Source organism: Gymnogyps californianus, chromosome 2 (assembly GCF_018139145.2).
Source record: "Gymnogyps californianus isolate 813 chromosome 2, ASM1813914v2, whole genome shotgun sequence".
In the NCBI taxonomy this organism is placed as follows: Eukaryota; Metazoa; Chordata; class Aves; order Accipitriformes; family Cathartidae; genus Gymnogyps; species Gymnogyps californianus.
Window position 1 is genome coordinate 96,942,862 of NC_059472.1, and position 22,741 is coordinate 96,965,602.

Genomic DNA, 22,741 nt, shown 5'->3' on the forward strand with positions numbered 1-22,741 from the left:
AAACCACGATGAAATTTGAGAAGGACGAAGGGAAGCATATAGAGAAGGCGGCCACCACTTTCCAGCGTGGCCATACTTTAACAGTCCCAAAATACACCTGATGTATGGCTGAAATTCCAGCTCGGATCAAAAGCAAGGAAAGGCCCCATTCCTGAGCTGTTACCAAATTGTATCTATCATCTCCCTCCTCTGATTTTTCCTGGGTTCGGCACAGGCATTTCTGAAATTGCAAAAAGTTTCACAGGAAAAAGACAACTATTTGTCTCTGAAATTAAGATTGCTGTACTTATTTTTATTCAATGCTGTGTGTAATTCTTTCTTGCTCAGCTGGTTTATTTTTATTTTCTCTGGATAAAGGCTGTTTTGACTATATATCAAAACAAGGTATACAATAAAACAAAGCTTCGACGTGTGAGTCAAGCTTCAAGTCAGGAAAATACTACAATGCTACTGAAATTCTTTCCATCTTATCTACATAATTCTGACCTAATTTTTCCAGAAATGGCAACTCTAATCTGTACCATGTTATCATGAACTGCCTCAAAATAATTCACGCAGGATGTCCGAATGTTGCCTATAGAAGTTACCAAATACCAGCCTCTTTGTTCATGTTTCCTTACATTAGGGTAAATTTAGCCACCACAACACACTTCTATATTTACAAACACAGTATGAGCTGGATAAACCGCTGTGTGAATGCTATCTGATGTTTACTTTCTTCACACTCAACTGTTTGCCTCTGTATATATAAAACCATATCAATTTTTACTTTGCCTGCATCATGATGCTATTATTAGGTTCCTTGGGTAGAAATCCAGCTTCCATGCACAGCCGATATCTTTATTTAATTTACTGTTCTTCCTTCGTGACCTAGGAAACAAAAGGACGGAGTTTTTGATTAATCAGAGGAGAATGCTTGGAAGCTGCAATGGTGAGTGTAAGTATGCGAAGAGACAGAGAGCCACAGATAAAGTACAAAGATAGCAGCAGGATCGTTTTTCCTGAGGTAAACATCGTGTGAACAACACTTTGGAAACTTAGCCAGAAAGGGTGTTCGTGTCTTTCTTTATTTTATATCTCTGATCAAATCTGAGCTAGGTGAAAAATGATAGGGAAGCCTATTTTGCTATTTCTCAATATGGTTAAACAATTGGTTGGTATGTCTTAGTGGTGTGCCTGGGACAAGTTCCTCTGCTCTGATCAGGTCAAGGAGACCTGAATTCTGCCTGAAGTCCACCAGGTCAGTCGGTCAGCCAACAATTCCCTCAGCTTTAGAGGCATCGTTTATGCCAGTGAAAACAAGAGCAGAATTTGACCCAGAAAGGCTTTGTTCTTTGTGATATCGCCATCATGGGGGGCAAATGGACACTGGTTTGCTGATGCTAGCACAGGGCTCCAGCGGCTCTTGCTGCTCTTGGTCTGGGTTTGGGGTTTTTTTGTTGTTTTTTTCTCCCCGCAAGCACTTGCTAGTAACAAATTAGATAAATATCACTTTGGTAAGCAATGGGGCAGTTTGCCTCTGGCTCAAGAAGGCTGCATTCAGAAATGGACGAGCCCTGTGGAGTTTGTGGTTTCATTGACCTCTCCAACTATTTTGGGGGCTGCAGAAATGATTTGAGTTCACCAACTGTAATTCAAGCCCACACTGTTGTTGTTGTGTTTTTCCCCCCAAGGAAATAAAAAAAAAACCCCAACCCTAAACCTAACTTTTTTCTAGCTAAAGGAAAAATGTATGTTATGTACCAGTCACTAGAAACAAATCCAACCTCTAGTCTGGCAAGAAGAAAACAGCACTGTATTTTGGTCATATATATTGGATTTACATTTTCCTCTGCGTTCTCCATCTCTTTTCACAGACACAATTCAGCCAAGCACTTGGTGAAGTGTCCATCATGAAGAATTAGCCAATACCCTAAGGACCTCTTGTGCGAAGGTAGCCACATGCATTGAATATTTTGATGGACCAGAGCTGCTCCTCTTGTCATCTTTCTCATCTTCATTTCAGTCCTATTGTTGCAAGAGATCTGTTTTTCTTTTGCTTCTTCTTTTCATCTTCTCTTATTTCTAACAGGAGTATAAAGCAGTGATATTCACAAACTAGCAAACTAAAGTGGACAGAAAAATTGGGCAAATGGTGCTTGTCATATTCTTATCAGAAATGTGCAGGCCTTTAAGTTGTGTATTTGTCTGTGGAAGGATTGCCAAGTAGCTGAGACCTCTTACAAGTGACTTAACCAACAACAAGGCTCAGCCCTGCAGAGAGTTAAACTCTGTTACCATCAGCTGCTTATGAAAGTGTGGTCATGTAAGTGTGCACAGACTGCCTGGGAGCTTGGAAGGATCCAAGGTGCTGGATGCTTTGCAGGACCAAACTCCTTCCTCGAGGAAGTAAGGACTTCTCCTGTACTTTCTCATACATTGAACTTGCTCACCTGCTTCGGTGAGCATCCCTCGAGTAGCATAAGCAAGCACAAAACAAGAACCATGATATTATCTGCAGGAGAGGTGCCTTGAGAGTGCCCTCTGGGTTATTCCCTCATGACTGCACGTCTCATCTGACCTCAAGAGAGACATCTCTTTCCTCACACATGGGCTGCCCAGCACATCTGTCAGGCAGCTGACTTCATTGTGTGGCAAGGCAAGCAGGGATCAAAGAACCCATGCTGCTGAAAAGAGTGATCATCGCTGGGCTGCGCAGAGCCTCCCCTGCGCAATGCTGCTGCCGGAGTGCTCCTCGGGGGACGGGACAGAGGGTGGCTGCAAGTCACAAATCACACCAGCAGCTCTGCTCAGTCCCCTGGAAATGTAAACCACCCTTCCCACATGGCTGCGGGTTCGCCCTGGGTAATGCCATGCAGGCTGCTTTGCGATGGCAGCTGCTTTTTCGATATGTATCGTCTCAAAATGACCCCACAGATTTTATCAGTATCTTACAGCAGATTTTTCTGAGAAAGCATCTCAGCTGGGAGGGCTGTCCACTCATCCCAGTTTCCCTATGAATGGACTAAACTGGCATCATTCAGGTGAGTCTAGAGGAACAACACTGATGCACCAGCCCAGAGGTTTTTCAGTGTGTATCAGTCATGCAGCAACAGCATACAACTGTGAAATCCACAGATACCTCTACAGAGGTCCACGTTTCTTCCATGTATTCATAAGAAGAATGTTTTCATAATTTTTCCAGAAATTTTACTCCCCTACCTTTCTAAAGTCTTATGGGTTTTCCTGAGGACTTGGCCTGCTGTTTTTCCTCCTGGGTCTCTGCTAACCATTACATCATTCTCCGTACACATCCAGCTGGACAATTTGCAGCGATGTGCTTTCCAGTGGCTTCCAAACAATATGCATTAAGGCTGCTAATTTAATTTTACTTCACCCTGAGTCTGCTTCATCATAAGCACAAGGACATCTTTCACGTGGCTGAAAAGCGAAGTGCCTGTGAGTGCCGTCCTTTGCACTGAATTGGCAATGGATTATGGATTGCTGGTTCTGGTGTTGACCCTTTAGGCAAGTCAGAATGTTGGCTGGATATTACTATACAGTAAAAATTTATTCTTTGAACTAACCCCTTTCTGCTGAGTAATTATTTTTCTCCGCAAACATTTCTATAAATGTCTATACATGCACAGGGGTCAACTTTCTAAGCAAACTACAGCCTTTCCTTCCCCATCTCTTTATTTTTCTTCTCTCAAGCATTTCTGTGCTGTTCGTGTGACCAAACACAGCTTTTGTGAGCTGCTTCTGTATGAAGCTGTGATCGTAGCTGTTTTTTCAGCCTGTGATCCATGAACATCTGAAGAGCCATGAAACGTGATTAAGGGATGCAAGTTCATATGTGCTTTACAACAACCTGCATATGTGAAATTCCTGGAACAGTTTGCACTTCCACTGGAAATTTTTTTGGTGGTCCACATTACAAATTAATTAAACCTGTGACTTATACATGGAAAGTAGGTTTGAAAAAAAGTTGCAAAATGAAGCTGTCACCATAGGGAAGTGCAGAATTGAGTCCAGCCACATAGCAAATAAGAAAGATACCATTCTGATAAAAGAGTATGTGATTGTATAACTACATTGTCAGGTACTGCAAAGCGTGTGTGCAAAAAGGTACATCGGGGAAAACTTGAAGCATTTACCAACTCTGCATGTGTACTTGTAAGCGTGGAAGTGTGCGTACATGTAATGCAATGTAATGTAATGTAATGTAATGTAACGTAATGTAACAAAGGTCTTTCTGATGTTGTACAACACTTTTTGGATCCACTTCCCATTGTCAGAAGACTCCAGACTCAAGGGCCTCTCTGCCTCGATGTCTGTCTTTTTTATCCCCGTTTAATCTAGTAGAGCTCTGGTCAGGATAGCCAAATTCTGTAGCTGCCCTTGCAAAGGATGCTTTGCAAAGGGTGCTGCTGTTCATAGCACCCTGCCCAGGCACTGTTATGCAGAACAGTTGCTTTTGCCCAGACTTCTACTCTGTTCAAATAAGCTTATGTTGTTTACACGGATTTTTTTACTATGAGGTCTACAAGGAGAGAGTATATTTGCCCTCAGTTTTCCCTCTCCGGACAGCACAGTTGAAGAGCTCTGAATGGTTTATAGGCTAATTAAAAACAGACCACAGGTTTTGGTTGGGGTTTTTTTTTTCCTTCTTTTTGCTGCATTCCAGTTTGTTTAGCTGCTCGGCAGGGATTTGACAGGGGCATTGTTAAGGAGACAAAGAACCTCTGGCTTGGGCGACATTAGTGTGCTAAGAGATGCCTCCTTTTCACCTGACAGCCTAACCAAATTGGATCAGGTATCGGAAAGACTGACAAAACGTCGGAGGACATGAAATATTTAGCAAATGACTGACCTGCACATCCTACCTGGCTCTGGCTACAGTAACAACTTTGCAGGGGAGCTGATGCAGAACTGCCCTTCTCTCTCCACCTGACAAGCTCAAACAGCTGATAAATTACCAGAAATAATACTTGCCCGGACAGGCCTTTGATCCCTGGAAGAGTCAATTTATAAATGATGAGCTCCTTTTACATGCCACCGCTGATGGAGCTGTTGAAATAGTTATAAAATCAATAACCCCTGTGGTCTGGGGATTCTTTCGTTTTCTCCCATTTTTTCAGGAGGCAGTTCAAAGTGCCTGCAAATGCTCATTTCCGTCTCTTCCCAGCACCCTGCCCAGAAAAAGTCAGGCATTACTGCAGGATTGAGGCTTTGTAAGGAGAAAGCATCTGAAAAGCAGGCCAGTCCAGATGAACATCGAGTAGGAAGCAGGATGGTCTCCAGATCTTGCACTCAGCCACTTGGGATGGTTTCTCCAGGAAGAGAAAATTGTCAAAAACAAGGGCAGAAAGGCAAGGCGGGAAAATTTTGGATGATAAGCAGCATCATGGGGAATGGCAGCATCTTCAGGGTGGCAGTGGAACAGAAATCCCATTTATGGCTCCCAGTGTCCAGCCTCTACAGGGAGCCCAGCCGGTCTGTTCCTGGGGGCATGCTGCCTCTGCCAGAGGCAGAGCTCCTGGTGGTCTGCCGGCACACATCTCCTTCACCTGTGGCCATCCGGTTATGGCACAGAAGAGCACCAAGACTTGGGGTACAAAATTCTGCTATGGACTCATCTGCATGGCTTTAAGTGGCCAGAGTCCACCCTACCCGGCAATGATTGTACTTTCTGGTTTTGTTAAGTGCGAACCTGGCTTCACCGATCTGAACAAGCCAATATTTAGCCAAATAGAGTCCCTATGGGTGGGATCTCATGTACAGAATTTGGTCCTAGACCTGTATTGCAAGAGCATATTGTGACCACCACATGATGGAGAACCCAATGAAACCTCGTCCTTGGGCTGTTTGAGCAGGTTGCTAGCTCTTTTACAACAGATCCCTTTACAGAGCGTCAGGATACTCCAGAGGTCGTGTTTCTCTTACACAGTCATTTGACAGCTTCCTTTTTCTCTTTTTTTTGGTGGAAAATTATACCTAAGTATAGAATGATACCTAAAATAAGAGGACATCTAGGAAAGCCGTGTCCTCAGCTCTCACAAGTCAGCACAGCATCAGTGATCGGAGCTTGCTGGACCTCTAACGAGAGGCAGCACCAGAGCAGAAATGGTCCTGCCATTCAACAGGCCTTCCCTGAGCAAGAGGCTCCTCTGAGGCCTGCAGGTGTGAGAGGGACAATGGCTGTCACCAGCGGTGGCAATGCAGAGAGAGGGGCAATGTTTCATTTCAACTGGAAGGAAAATTTAGCTGAATTCTGGTAGGCCCCTTCACAGCAATGCCTGTCATTTTTAAACAGGAGACAGAAAGGGTGATGCTTACTGCTCAGTACCCAGGATTACAAGCACTTGGCTTCCAGCAGCCCAGCTCACAGGGGGTGTCAGCACCACCACTGGGGTCATCTGGGACCCCATTTTCTTTGGGCCATTAGAAGCAAAGAACAACTTAGAAGAATAGTGCAATAATTGCACTTGGATTTGAAGGACAGTCCTTGGCCTGCTCTTGCTGGTGTTTGCTCATTTTGCAGTTGCGATAACAAAGCGGGAGCACTCCGACAGGGCCTGGCTTACTCCTGAGAACAAAGTTTGCAGGCTTGGACCCGGCGTCTTGCCACTCACCAATTTTTGAAAAAACAGCCTAGAAGCCATGAGTCTGCCTCATATCTGGAAACCTTATTTGCACGCAATCCTGTCTTTCAGTACAATCACTTTTCCTGTGCCTGATTATTCTGATGAGAGAGTGCTCGTTAGAAAAGTGGAACACCACAACCCAAGTGCATGCATGAGGCTGGAACAATAGGAGGTGCTGACTGATGCTTCACTTTCCATTCTCCCCTGAAAGCTTGTACAGAAATGTGAGGTTTTGTAATGCAGTTCAATGTGGTTACTCCAACGCTGTCTGGGGCCTGGCCACCAAGGCTTGTCCTCACCACGGACAGAAGAGGTGCTCCCTAAGAGTGAAATCCCCCTCTGGTGTCCTCCAGACGGAGGAACACTCGGGCTGAATCACAACATCCGTTACAGAAAGAAATAACTGAGAAGTTATTAACTGTAACTAGCTGTTACTGAGTGAAGGAAATGGCACCTGCACATGGCTTATACAGTGAGATTCTGTTCTTGTCCAGCTTAGTTCTTCACTGTCTTACCAACCTTGGAAGTTCTCCAGACCTTCAGCCTGGGTAGTGCGCAGGTGATCCATAGGGAGATTTTTCTTCAGGCCACAAGAAGGCCTTAGGGCTGGGAAAAAACCATGAAAAAGTTCCTTAATTAATGTTGAACGGAGTTAGATGCAATGTGCAGTCTTCCACTGGAGGGAGGACTGAAACTTTTTGTAAAGTGAAAAAGGGTTTGGGGATGGCTTTGCATCACCAGCTTGTGTAGTAAACTGACAGGAAGCTTGTGTAAGTTGACAGCCCCAGAGGAAAAGAGGGTTTCTGAAACTAGGTCTGCAGGACAGCCTTAATCACTGTGCACTCTAGGGAGCTACATCTTGAAGAGGCAACAAGACAGAGGTAGGAATAACACAAGAGTGAAATGAGACTGAAGAGACTTAGTCTGTACAGCCTCTTGTTGCAAGTTACTTTCTGACCCTAAGGGTCCCATGAAACTCCCAATGAGGAACTGCCTTCCAAAACAGGAAGGGCAACAAGAATGCACCGAGATGAGCAGAGCAGGGTGATCAACTCAAAGTCCTCAGCCTGGTATTAATTAAGTGGCAATTCAATACTGAGCAATTTGTTCTCAGGATGGTGTTCACCCTGAAGTACCAGTATGCTTTCCAGCTGCGTAAAGGGTTTAGAAGCAGACACATTTTCAGATGAGGTAGCATCCACTAAGCAAGCAATGAGGGTGGAGCAAAGGAGGGGTACAGCCAGCCTAATTTTAGGAGAAATGGTTAAGTGCAAAGAGTCTAGGGGATCTTCTCCAAGGAAATGAGATTGCTCCCAAGACATTATGCCATATGATAAAAGAGGTGGGTATGGGCCAGGAGGACAGGTTGATACGGAGAGGCAGAAATAGGACAGTGGAGTAAATATGCAGGAAGGATCTACTGGCTATGTGGAGAGACAGTGGGAAAAAACTGCATAGTTAAATTCTACCTGATTTACATAGCTGACTGATGCACCTGAACTGAGAGGAGTTTTCCTCTGGAGGCATCTGGCTTTCTCCCTTGACCTTGTGAAGGAGCCTACAAGGGATGGCGGTCACAGAGATGAAGTTAGGACCACATCCACCTTATCTTCATGAAGTAGCATTTCAGGGATGCAACTGTATTAAACAGATGGAAATGTTTTTGGGCCCACTGTGTTCAGTATCTAATTTTCTTATGGGAAGTATGCATTTCCCACAGAAGAATAGCAGGGCAGCTATTTATCAATTGTTTTCCCATAGATAAATAATAATCTTCCAATATGTTCCAAGAGGTAAGCAAAGGCAAGATGCACTGTATAATAGCTATGCAATAAACTGAAGGTGTGGTGAAGAAAATAGCATAAAGGAAGCTCTTGGCAGGAGAAACTCATCTTCTTAAGCAGGGTTTCTAGGACAGGCTTAACTACCAGGAATTAAGTCTAGGACATCCTGAGGAGGCACCAAGACAGAGGGAAGAAAGAAGCAAGAGAGAAGCTAGGCTGAAGAGAATTTGATTCCCATGAAATGTTGACTGAGGCTAGCTGCTGCATCCTGACCTGCCACCCTCACATAGCTGGGCTGACTCAAGAGGAAGAGATTACCAGTTTTGGTTATCATACTGAGAAAAAAAAAAAAAGAAAATTTCTTCATGCTCTTTTCTGACTTAGTCAGCTATTTGGAGGGCCTTTCACACCCAGGAGATGTTATTTATATTGTACACTTCCAGGACAATCTTTCATTGGGCAATCTTCTGTTCTGAAAAAAGGGGAAGGGTAAAATAATTAAAGGATACAGTTCAAAAATAGAATTATAGGAAAGTGGTGATTTCAGTGTGGTTAGAAAGGACATAGAAACAGCACTGAAGCTGTTGCTCTCCATAGCATCAGAATACATGCCAGGATCTCACTGAAGATCAGTTCTCACAGTACTCACTCCCAGTTTGAAGAAACCTTGTGAATGCATGCCATGTGTGACTACAAGACAGCACTGGCATTCCTTGACAGAACTAGTTTAAGCCCTGTTTCCCAATGTGAGTTTGGCTGGTGAGAAAGTCAAAGTCAGGATGGGTCAGCTGAAGTTTCCAGAGTGGTATTAAACATGAGGACCAAGCAGGTCCAGGCCCACCACGCTCTGCCCTGAAATATCTAGGTGACATCAGTGACCAGTTATGCTACCTTTGAGCCAAGTGGGTACTCAGTGAAACATGATGAAGTGTCTTTCTGTGCTGAAGATAGAGAACAAAGTTGTGAGATGGGGCCACTTTGATTTGAATCGATTTCTCATTAATGTTTGACAGCAGAGGGTACTGCCAGCTGCTGCAAAAAACTATTGTAACGGCAAAAAATTGTTCTCCTCAGGTCTCTAATATTCACAGCCAATCACATGTGAGATGTGTGTCTGCTATTGCTTTGGATAAGCTGAAATGGTTTTTTTGTCTTCATTGGATGAGATGATCAAGATACATGAAACTTCTAAATCGATCTTGACCTTTCACTGCAGATGAAAACAAGGGAGAGGACAATAGTCTGTCTCTTGTGCTCTTATGAACAAGTGCACATAAACATTTGTTGACATGTCTCCTACTCCAGAGACCTGTATACAGCTGCAAAGATGGAGCGAGCTTAGCTTATCTCCTGTTTGTTTAATGAGAAGTTTACCTGGTAGAGATGTTGCCCTCAAGTTCACAGGGACTTGTGTTTGTGTTTCGCAGCATTGCAATGACACAAAGAGCTCTGCTGAAGTACAGGGAACTGTGTTACTTGTTGGTGGCTGTTGTTGAAAATGTTGAGGTAATGCCCATAGACTTGAATGAAGAATAACAGTAAGGATGGCACTTGCTAGAAGTGAGTTTTCTGGTCAGGCATCGTCTTCTAGCACCTCCCAGGTTAGTGGTGGCACTAACACTAAAAGCAACAGAAGGTGGTTAGAGGGATAAAAAACATGGTCAGTATCCACGTCCAACCAACCCAATTTCTGAAACGTTTATGACCATGGGAAAGAGCAGAAGAGAAAGGTAGACAGGGAGGGCATGGAAGTTACGCAGTAAGATACCAGCGGTCTTATGAGAAGTCCAAGGTACTAGAGATACATGATGGCTGTAAATAATGGGACTAAAGCATCACATTACACAGAAAATATATCAGTCCAGAAATCTTGCAGGAAGCAGATTTCTTTTGAGGTTCAGAGTAATGCCTGGTCCTAACCCTCTGACAGACAATAAAAAATTAGCTGAAAGCCAGAGGTGCAAAGTCTGCAGTGTCTTAAGCAAGCCCTGACCCTGTTGTACTCTTCAAGTCACACTGACTTCAGTGGGACTTCGGCCTGTGCCAAAAAGTATCAGAGATGACTTTTTATAGGGGCTTCAAGAATTAATTGAACTGGGGTGCAAAGTCATGGGGAGAGCTAGCCAGCCCCAGCCCCACCGTTTATAGCTCCTGGTGAAGTGCACAATTGCTAAGAATTCATGTCACTCTTTTCCAGCTGCTGACACCAACGCTTCCATACTTGTCTGAGTAATGCCAGCATTTCTTCAATGTTGGTACTTCTGTTTCCCAGTTTATTGATTTATCTTTCAAGAACTTAATTTTGCTAACACATTCATAACAGTTTGCCATTCAGTTCCAGATATTAACTAATGACAGGGATAGTCAGTTAAATTGAAAGGGAGACTTGAGTCTTCATTGGCCCTTAAATGCTTGCAGTGACACCTCAGATATATATAACCATTTTTCTGGTAATATTTCAGTTAAAAAGTCTGATTCAGACTAATTAGTTTGGGAAATTTGGTTTCAAGCTCGCATTCTTCCTTCAGGGTTTCACAGGGCTGCGTCACAAAAGATACGTTTCATTACGTAATTTTGCATTCAGACATAGATGAAAACTGGTGTGCAAAGCAGAGTGAACTGAAATGCTTCTGTGTTGCATCTCCAACACACGATGCTATTATGGGAAAGAGAGAACTGGTGAGAAATGGACACTATGATAAAAGAAAGATTTCAGTACCACAGCCCTTAATTTGGAACAAAGTAATGCTGACATAAGACATAAAAATATTTTCCATTGTGAAACAGGTGCCTTGGCCAAGTCTGGCAAGATCTGAATTCTTTTTCTCTTTATATTTGAAAATGAAAATATGTACTGTTATCAGGACTTGACATAAAAATAGACGCATTTTTTTTAATGTGTCAGCACTCACTTCTTTTACAGCTCTGCAATATTCTGAATGTGTTTTTTCTGACTTGCTAACTAAGTTACCAGTGTAAATGAGTTACAACTCAAGAACTTGATATTCAAGGTTGCTAAAATTTTGCAATTTTGTGGTATATGAATGCACCATCTGTTCTTCCTAATAAGTAGCTATTTTTAAATTGTATTTTATATGGTTTCTGCTGTTCTTTGACAAAGAGCCTAGGAAACAGCTTAGTAAATTCTGACACACCAGACAGAAATAACTTCAAAAGAATTTTGATGTATGTTTCCCTCCAAATACAGGAGTATTCAGTCACATTGAATTATTCATCATGTATGTTGTTTAGCAGATACTTACATATTTACAAGGTACAGAACTTATATTCGGTGGTTTATTTAACAGAGCTGGTGCATGATTTTCAAACAAAATACTTTTTATTAGGTACTGGATTCTTTGGAAAATAAAAAAGATGCCCCAAAGTTTGGTTTTCAAAACATTTTTGGATTTTTTTGATGAAATGGAAGAAACAGGCCTTTTTCTTTCAGGAAATTCACGTATGTCATTTGTTTCCTCTATATTCTTTCACTACTATTTTCCTGCTTTTTCAGTAATGAAATGGTTAAATGTGGGAAGAGGGAAAGGAAAGAGGAATAACGGTTGAGAATAGAGACAGGAGAAAAGTTTCAGTCCCGGTTTGTTGTTAAAAATAGGCCAGTCGGTTACAATGATCATCTCCCTTGTTGCAATTGCTGGTGTAGCAACAGCAAGCTTTGAAAGAACTGATAGGAAAAAGTCACTCTATTGCTACCGTGCCTCAAGGACTCTACTCCTATTTTAGGTCGTCTTGATAATTTTGCTTAAGTAGACCAGAAAGACCTGGGAAGTTTGATTTGGAATAGCTATGCAAAATTCAGCTTTCTGAAGATCTCCGTTTTCTGAGAAAATGAGACAAACTGGGGGTTCAGTCTTGCCTCCCCCTTTTTCTCAGCTGGCTGCATCTCTCTCTTGCAGTCTTTGGGAGGGTATCATCTCTCCCCTACTGCAGTCTTCATCCTGTGCCTTGTCCATCTGTTTGGGATAGAGGCAGCGAACACATGACAGCTGGATTCCACCTTGAGAAATGCTCTTGCCCACAGGCCCTCAGGGATGCCCAGAACTGGCAGGAGCTGCAGGCAGCCCACCACAGCAGCATCGGGACCTGCTGAGGTCACTCTTCAGGGACATCAGAGGACTGGGAGGTGTGTGGAGGAATAAATCAACAGAGCTCAGAGAACTGGAGAAGTGAGGCGGGGATGCAACGTACCCATCTGCAGATTGAGTTGCAGCGCCGATGGGAACCGGAGATGAGACACTTAGGAAAATTAGGGCATGGAGCATCTATCACTCTTTCTCCAGCTTGCCTGGAATATGTCATTTCCTACTCAGGCTGCTATTTCACAGCTGCGACTTTTTCATCATGTTCTTTTCAAAAGAAAACAGGTCTGGCCCCTAAAGAAGACTTAGCACAGTCCAGCCCCGAGTGCCCCCCTCTAGCTGGTCTCTCTCTCTTCCAGCTGTCCATCTCTTGGTTTTAATGAACTGAAGCCATAACAAAGTCCGGACAACGCAAGGGCAATTCAGTACTGGATTTCTTTCAACAGTGCTAATTCCTCTGGCCTTTACAGGGGCATTGAACCAGAAACACACCTCAAATGGGTAGAGGGTAAAAAAACCCAAACAAACAAGTAGGGGAAACAAACTGGAAGGTTAAAGAAAAGATAACCTGTGCCTGTTCTTGGGAAAGTAGAGTGTTTTCTTCCAGCTCAATTCACCCCGTGGCCAGGCAGGTCAGGACTGCTGTTACTGGGTAGCTCACCTATGAAAACAAATATTCCCCTGTTGGATAAAGTGCCACACTGTTGATATTCAATGCCTTTTCAGGTTTTAAGGCTCTCCAGACCAAGTAAAAATCAGCCAGGCTAATTAGGATGTGCAAGTCTTTTGTCCTGATTGTGTTTTGTGTACAAATGTACACGTAAGAAAGCAGGACCTCCAGGAGGGTGCAAGAACATGCAAGAGAGAGAGAAGAGGAGGCGAGTGTGTGAATGCACAACAGACAAATGAGTGTGTGTATATGAGAGACAAAGGGAGACCAAGGAGCCTTTTCTTATTATTGAAGATACATTAGAAGATTTCTTCTTTTTAAAGAATGACCAGAATGACACATGATAAAGAAATAAGGATAATGGGGCATTTCATTTATATAACTCATTCCACTGAGCTATATAAATCATTTGCCTGTGCATGACTTTAGTCTGGAAATGATGAAGAGAGATAACAGATAAGAGCACAAATCAGCAGCTTCTGCAAAGTGATACGCAGGGCTGTAGATTTCCTTCCTGGCTGGAAGTCAGGCATGCCAAGGGACACTGCATGTGCAGCAGGAGCTGCTGTCTTACCTGGATGAAAAACGCCACCAAACAGAGCATGGGTTGAGATTTAGCAGCAGCAGTGCACTGTCTGCCTGTGTGCAGCAGCTCCTGGCTCCCAGCAAATCCAAAGCTGAGCAGAAGCGGGGAGCTAAAAGGTGCCATCTCTCATAGACACCCGTCGCAAAATACAGTGACTCGCAGCTGATTGCTGGCCCTGCTGGGTGTTGTTCAAAATCCTGTGGCAGGTTGCCTGCTACTGCAGGGCATTAGCTGTGGACTACCCATAATTTTTGGACAAGAAGTCACTCAATGTTAAGAGATGCCTCTATAATCTGTAGGAAATAAAAGTGTGAGTTATTGTCCTTGCCTGAGATCATCAACTCGGTCTATGTAGTCTGACGAAGAACTATTGGATTAACAGTTTAATTCTTTCTCAGTTCAGCTTGGACCTGACGTAGTATCATGTAAGGAAGTTATTTCTAATGCCACTGTTGGGTTTCCATTGTGCTCTTTCTTGCCAAAAGAGGACTCTTCTGGATATACAGGCACAGATTATTGTGCATAGATCAGCAGTTTTTTGGAAAACACCACTACTCTTCACTGGTGATAAAAATCTATGAGCTCGCCTACGCACTTTTTAGGTGAGTCACTAAATCGAGGGAGCTTGAGAGCCAATCTACATGCAAAATTGGAGAAAAAAAACCAAAATCAGTTTATTATAGTGCAAGTCTACAGCTGAACAAGGGCTCTAGGTTCACAGGCAGGAGGATTCACTCATGCTACTTACTGCATTTCTGAAAGGCATGTGCAGACCAAGAAAAAAAAACCCTCTAAAAATAGGAAGGAAGCTCTTATTCCAGAATGAAATGTACTATTTTGATGCACCTGAAATTGATAAAAAAAAGTCAAACTGAGTGCAGAGAATCACTGAGGCAAAATAGCATCCATGTAGTTACTGAGCAAGACAAACCAAGATGTCAGTTAAAATGGCTTTGTTTCTAGCAGTGAGGGTTTTTACATTGATAAAATCCTTAAAAAGGTGCGTATGCTGGAACTGTGACCCCCATGACATTCCAGTTTTACACATTGTGTGCTGACATAGGCCTGCTCAAGCCGGGTGAAAAATAGAGCTTTTCATATCCAGCCCCAGGTTTCTATGCAGCTGGCTCAGACGTATGATACCACAAAATTGTAAGGGCCATAGCAGGGGAGACTCAGACCTGTTTCTCTTCACTGTTTCTCCAGGATGTGTTTGATGGGCATGTCCCAGATGAGTTTGGACTGAAACACCAGGGCTGATTGAAGGCCCAGCTGTTTCCTCGCCTCTTGTTGTCTGAAGTGAGGCTGACGAAATTACTTGACCGTGCCAATCAGTTGAGCTGCAAGCCTGCTTACCATCAGGACAGCCAAACACAGATATGAGATCTGCCTGGAAGACAACTCCTAACAACTTCCTCCTGTCAGAAGCCTCAAACCTGAAAATCTTCTTGCTAGGGGAAGTGAGAAGGAGTAGCTTTTGGGTTTATTTCCCTTCCTATGCAACAGTGACCTGATTCTTCATAACAAAATAACTGTACTTTGTTGAAATGCTGCCCTTTAGTGGAAGCCTGCGCTTTCAAGATGTGCAGAGCGTGTACCTAACCACAAACACATGCATAAATACATTTGTATGTATTTATACATACTTACATGCATGCATGCATATATATGTGTGTGTGTGTGTAAAAACTGTATGCATTGGACCTGACCATCAGTTCACTGAAGTAAAAAGTTCTGTGTCTCAGAACGTTACTTGCAGTTACTCTTTAAACTACATCTGGACCAGGATTCAGGCACTTTCCTAGCTGCAGCATGAACTTACTAGTGACCAGAGGGTTTATAAAATAGCTAAGACAGAGTAGTTGAAGTGCAGAAGACAGAAATAAACCTGGGATCCATAGTATTAGCTTCATTTTTAGAAGGAAAATTAAGGCTTCTTCATCAGAAACATATTTTGCGATTCCTGTACTGTCAGCCCAAAAGCAACAATGTGGTTATCTAAAATTTACCGTGTTTTGGGGGTCTACTGTTTGCCAATGATTCAACCATGTCTCCCTGGTTTGTACACAGTAACAGTGGGGGTTCACATGGGGACACTTAAATAAACTGACTTCAGACTTGTTTAGCTTCTGCAACCAGACAATAGCACAGCCACAGGTATTTATTAGGAACACCAGTACGAATATAGTTGTTCCCCCTCTCGAAGGCCCTGTTCCGCAGTCCGTATGGATTCAGTCTTTAGCAGAAGTCATGGTGAAATCAATGGATGGTTTCCTGGAACAAGAAGTGTAGTAACAAAAGAAAGGGGCCTGTGCTTAGTTATCCAGTTATTTCTGCTCTGTAGAAAACCTGGCATAATTTGAGCATCAGCTAAGCACATACCTGGCCCACACAGTAAGAGGTCTCTTGCGCCCTGCATCACAAACATGGTAAGAATGCTTATACCTTCCTGTATCCAAACTGGGTTTATCCTAGTGGAAAATAAGTACCTGAAAAAAGAGGCAGAGAAGAAATAGAAAAGAATTAGAACAAGGTGTTAACTGGGAGAACAGAGATTTGCATAGTTTACACCCTCCTGGGGCCTCCTGGCTGCTTTATTAACTTACTACTTTTTTCCCCTGAATTGTTATTGTTTCAGCACGAAAGCTCAGTCTGAGCCCTATTAATGGCATTGAGCAATTTTGGCTCTGCTTAAACTTCAAATTCTTCACCAGAGGAATTTTGTTCATTTGCAGAAACGACAAAATGTCATTCCTGACCAAGGATACAAGTTTCAACTAATGTTGGCAGGAGTGTTATCCATGTCAAATGGCAAATACGAGAGCCTTGCACACCTCCAGTGCTTTGCTGTCATTCTGCTCTGTTGTGCTGTTTTCTGGGAAATCTATTAGCTGTCAATACGGAGCTCAGGTACCTTGTTAGTCTCACCTGCGTGGTTGAAACAGCTGCTGTATGTGGTCTTCTGCAAGAAAGCAGCACATCCATTGGGTTTTTTTGCTGCTTTGCCAGAAATTGAGACTTTTCACCAGCTAACAGTCCCTCCCAAGAAATGTCGTCACAATTTCCTTGTGGATAGCTTATACGTACAATCAGGGACCTTGTCAAAGCTTTCTAGTTTTCTGTTTCATCCTCACAGTATCCTCAGTCCTGTTCTGAATTGCACCAGGTACCAAAGCCCTCTGCTACTATGTTTCCAGGTAGTTCGACCCTTCCTCCAACACCTCCTTTCTCACCCATGGTGCATAAGGCTCACAACACAGAAGTTTCTTCCACCTCCGTCGGGGATTCCCCCATTTCAGGAAGGTCCCCAGAAAACTGCTTTCTTAGCTGGTGTTGCAAGAAGAGCCTCATGGTACAAAAAGGGAGAAACAGAGGTGGGATTCTTCTGTGTTTCTGGTTTTTAACGCAAGAAGTCATGGTAAAGTGACTGAGACATCACTTTGTATGATCGTCTTTTAGCGAACTTCTGCCTTACAGTAATTTAAAAATATTAAAAAATAAATTCTTTGTTCAACACACAACAGCCTTCCACAAGATTTGGTAATCTGGGAAATGTTTGTGACTGTCATGCATGACCTCAGCAAAACGCCTTGGGGAAAGCTACCCAAAGTTATTATGCTGGGGCTTGCACAGGTAAAGAGCCAGCTCTTCTCTCTGTGGGAGGTCTGAAATGTGTTGACTCAAAGGCCATGACGCAACAGGCTTGAGGAGGAGCAGAAAGCATCCTGCTCGCCTCTACCTCCCCGCTCTTACTCGGATCAAGTTCCCCTTGGAGAGCTGAATCCAGAAAGGCACGTGGGTACCCTCAGAGCAATGGGGAAAAAACCTTATTAGCTGGGACAGCCTGAATTTGAGTGTGAGCCTTTTGGCATGCACCCATCATAATAACTGTCTGGTTTTCTGGCTTTTACGGTGCTGCTTCCAAAATAACACAGAATACATGTGTGTACAAGGCTGACTGCCTATCATTGCAATTGGTGACTTATTCTGAACAGGACATAGTAGCTAATCTGCTGCAGTAAGGTCTGCTTAACAGAGTATTGTGAAGCACTTTTTCCAGTTGAACTTACTGGGGGAAACTTGGTATATACGGGTAAAACATGATTGCTCGAGTTGATACGTAGCTTAAACCCCAATACGACCAGAGAGCATCCCTGTATACCACTGCAGTTCTGTTGGCTTCACACACAGATCATCCTCAAGGCAAGTAATGAGATATCAGCAACAACAAGAAGCAGTCAGAATCCATTCTGGGTTGTATTTTACCTGGAAGGTGGCTATAAAATAAGGACATAAACTTGTCTCATGCAGTTAGTCTATCCACTCATGTGGCCAGCAGCACATGTTCAGGGAAAGAGTGTAGGACCAGGTAAGCACACAGCTATCATCTGCCTTGCACGGTGGGAGGCTTCTACCTTCAATCAATTCAGTTTATGGTTAAATAGCAGGATGCATCTTCCAAGACTTTGGTTTTTTGTGAACTACTTTATACCTTTGGCTGTCACAAATTCTGGAGTGGCAAGGAGCTCTAGAGCTTGGTTACGCTTGTGTGAGAAAACTACTTTCTTTTGTTTGTCTTAAAACTTCTTCTTGGTAAATTGATGTACTATCTAATAGTTTGTCAGATACAAGCTCATCAAGGAGTCTCTTATGGTGGTTTAAACATCATAGACCATTTTTCTAGGTTCTACCCACAGACCTGCAATGTAGATCCCAATGTGTTCTTGCAATCTGCAGACTGCATGGTGGATGCTAGAAGTCAATTTGTTAGCATGTACACATGCAACTCTATGTGCTACACTGACTCACGGGCAAAAGAACAATCAAAACCCATTGTATAGTAAACACGGTGTAAAACAGAGGTGAACACAGCTAGTCATTTGTCCAATATAATTTCTTGCTTGAATCCCTACTCCAAGCTGCTGCGTCACTGTGCTTTGCAGCCTGGATGTGGTGGGGTGAATTTCATTTCCTGAGAATGGCAGACAATAGGATAGAGCCCACACCTGGGAGGTTTTGGAAAGGAGAGCAAAGGCAAGCTTGCTGAGGTGAATGCTCTGCTCTGAAAAAGTATTATTCCTTGTCCTTAGACACCACTACCCCTAAACACACTGTTTGAGAGCTTGTCAAATGCATAGATAGATGCACCCAGCTAATCATAGCTGGTACAAATATTACAAAATACAAAAGCAACTGAGACAGCTCCATTAATTGTTATGCACTAACAATTTAGAAGAGCTAGGGTAGGGAGTCCAATGAAAGCCTAGCACAGCAGAAAATATCCACAGCAGGCTGAGGAGACCCTAGTGCACAGGCACAGAGACAATGTTGTCATCAAAACCAATGCAGCGGTGCTTATGACTTACATGGTGTCTGCCCTCACTTTGCTGCCAGTGCCTCGTGCACCAGGGCTAGGGAAAGAGGGGTGGGTGACAGCTGATTTGTATGCTCCTATCTCGTCAGATATTCTGAGTGCCTAGATGTGTATCTTTTTGTTTGTGCTGCCTATGCAATGCTCATCTCCCCAGTGAGAGGGAAGGAGTGCCCACCTCCATTAGACACCGTTTCCAGGGCCCATGAAGACAAGGGGAGTAGTAGTAGTCCTCTCAGTGGTATTATCAGGATCTCCCATAGCAGAGGTCATCAAAGAGTTTTGTGCTGGAGGATAGAGAGTGCTGCTTTGAGACTGTGTGCTTTCAGGCTAAGCTGCTCCTCACTACAAAGAAGGAGTGGTGCCAACGGGGCTGGTTTCTCGGCTGCTGAAATGCAGAGCTTTGCCAGTTTGCATAGGAAGAGAAGACCAGCCAGGTCCCTGTCATCACAAACAAGCCAAGCAGTAAATGTTTAATCTCAACAGGGCCCTAGAGCATCACCTCCACATGCCACTGACTGTTAGAGGCTTCAAAATAGTTTCCTAATATCCTCTGACAAATTAAGACCTATGGTAAAGACTGAGAGCCAGTACAAATAATGTAGTATGTAAAAGGAGAAGAGACTCATGGGAAGCCCATGTCCAGAAACAATGATGCAGTAGGAAAACTGTTACTTAGAAGTCTGAAATAGCCCTAGGAAGCAGGTTGTATCTCACACACTATGGAAGAAAGCAATATTCCTCTCCCCGCAGGGTCTTTCTTGGCCCCAAATCAAGTGATTGGCTTAACCCAGACATCATGAACAACATACTCTACAAGATCTGATGCTACTAGGATCTGCAATACATGCTGCCATATCAGTATTATACCTAGGACCTCAAGAGTTTCACATGTTTTCCCAGTACTTATTTTCAGCACTTCTCTAGCACCCTACTGACAGCATTTATGATCTGAGAGTAGTGGAGGTACAGCACGTCTGGAAGGGCTCAGACTGCCTGGGCACCAGGCAAGTGAACAATTTAGCCCTTGCAAAGCCACTTCTGTTGGCATTGCATAGTTCTAGGGAGCTAATCCAAAATTAATCTGAACAATGTGCTAGGTCTCCGTTTCCAGTGCTGGAGAATCATGGCAGGATAGTGTTTAGTGTCCAGTAGTGGTCCAGTGCATCCGCAGGTGGATGTTCTTACAGGTGGACATCCCTCTTTGAAACCTCTGCTGACTATTTGCCAGGTCTTTATAGTTTTCTTCACGCTCTTGGAGGTGGCTTAAAAAACAGGTCCAGCAAAAGCAAAAAGCACACAGATTCGTGACTTAGCTGCATGGCAGCATTATACATCCACTGTCTGTCCCCCTCACTTGGAGCATGGGGCAGGGTACTTGCTCATGGATCTTGCATTTAGTTGTCATGGCTAAATTTTCTGCAGTGGGTGATCAATACACCATGCCTGTGAGGCTGTGAAGGCAAAACCTCAGGGGTGCCCCATGAAGGTGTCCCCACCACAGATGCCCCTCATTAGTAGCCCAGGATGGGTTTACTCTGTTACTTCCCAGCTACCAAAAGGGCTATTCTGGAAACTAAGCCTTGCCATGTGCTTATCCCAGGAGGACCTTGCAGCAAGACACTGACATCTGCAACGGCTTCCTCTCCACAGTCTTTCCACACTGTCAGCTGTACCTTCCTTGACTTCAGGTGTACCTACCGCTGCAATCCATGTCTTAACACCCAGGAAAAACTAGCACTGAGCCAAGAGAAATCAGTTCTCTAAGTCTGCCTCATCTATTTTCAGCACTTTTCCTTTTCTTTTTTTATTAAATGAGACCAAAATGAACACAGGCAAAAAATCTGCTGACATCTGGGAGGAGTTTGACTGCAGTGTTGGATCTTCATCTCCTACTGGGATTGCTTCGCTGAGCCCAGTGTTTCCATGAAGCTGAAGTCAGGGCAGTTCTGCTAGCTCACACCTGCTGTATATCAGATTTACACAATGACAGTTTACAAGCTGGCAGGTGGCTGACTTCATTGTAGCTGTAATTAACTCTGGAGTTCATTAGTATTCCAAATGATTTTATAGATTTACTTAGGCAATTCCACTCACTTGCCTTTTAAGACAGATTTTCTTTGGTATCCATGCATGTATCCATTTGAGAACATCTTTATTTCTTAAATGCAGAATCAAAGTCTAGATTTTAATTTGAAGTAAGCCTTAATGCATCTCTCAATTAGAGCACAAAATAGCAAAACAGTATATTTTCTCACATATTGTCTGTGGGTTTTTTTCCCAGTCACAGAATTTGCTTTCTAACCCTAGAGTACAATCACTGTGTGGAAGTCTACTGCTTGTTACTGGTGAGGTTGTTGGCCACTGAGTTTGTCCAGTATGCATAACCATTATGCAAAGCTGTGCAGCATGTGGCAAATACAAGTTAATCATAAGTGCAGTCCTCAGAAAGACACTTGGTTCCTGTGGCTGCCGACTCTCCTGACTAAATTTCTCACTTCAGACAGTGATTGAACGAACAAGACTAGATCACCTCAGCCTGGCATCTTCTGCAGTCATTTGCCTCTGGGAAAGTTGACCTTTTCTTCATCACAAGCCATTTCTAGTGCACGTGCCAGGAAATAGCCCAGTGGGAGACACCTCACTTCTTACTTTTTATGGATACTTAGCTCCAGACTTAGGTCTGGACATTTCAATGGAGGAGACAGGGTATATGGGCAAAACGGACCACTATGTCATCTATATGCTGTTGCTTATGACAGAGAAGAATTGTGGGTGCAGTATACATATACAGAGTATAAATGTTAGAGAAGCAGTTCAGAGGCTGTTCTAACTTTCCTCAAAGGCATGCATTGCTACAGCTGCTGCAGAGCAAGGGACTCACCGTGGTGAAATACGACTATTCTCGCTCTGTCCTGAACTGAGAGAAGGACAGAGTAATCCACACTTGGGGAGTGAAAGCAAAACAGAGGGAAAATATGGCAGAATCAAAATTCCCCATTCATTTACCTTGAGTGGAACCAGTGTGTCCTCATTAACAGCTGACATCATTTTGCACAGCAGCAAGTACAATAAAATGGACCAAGGCAAGGGAGAAGCCAAGTACCATGAAATGATGTTTCTGTGAATCAGCTGTAGATTTGATTCCATCATGCTAAATATTAAAGCTGCTAAATGTTTCTGCATGCTGGTGTTGGCAAAACACTGTTGTTTCTTTCAAAACAGTGTCTAGCAATTGGTGGTACTTGCAGCAAGGCACTGCCCAAAGACTCTTCTTGGGACATGGTTCAGTATATCTCCACATGTGCTCTGTATCATGGCTGCAGAACAGCGGCTGGGGACCTGCACACTGCACAGCAGGAGGCATTTCTCCATGAGACTGATTCCAGCTTATAAGGAACCTCTCCCATGTTGGCTAAAACAGTGTTCGTACAAGGCACCCTTCATCTGCAGGGGCAATTTTGTGTTGGAACAAGCAAAGAATGGTGCCAGTCTTCCCAGGATTCCTGTGCCATCTGCCATATTTCTCTGCTCCTGCTCTCTCTCAGCCAGCCAGGGCCAATGAGTAAGTTAACCTAGGGAATGGTATGTACTGTATGCCCAA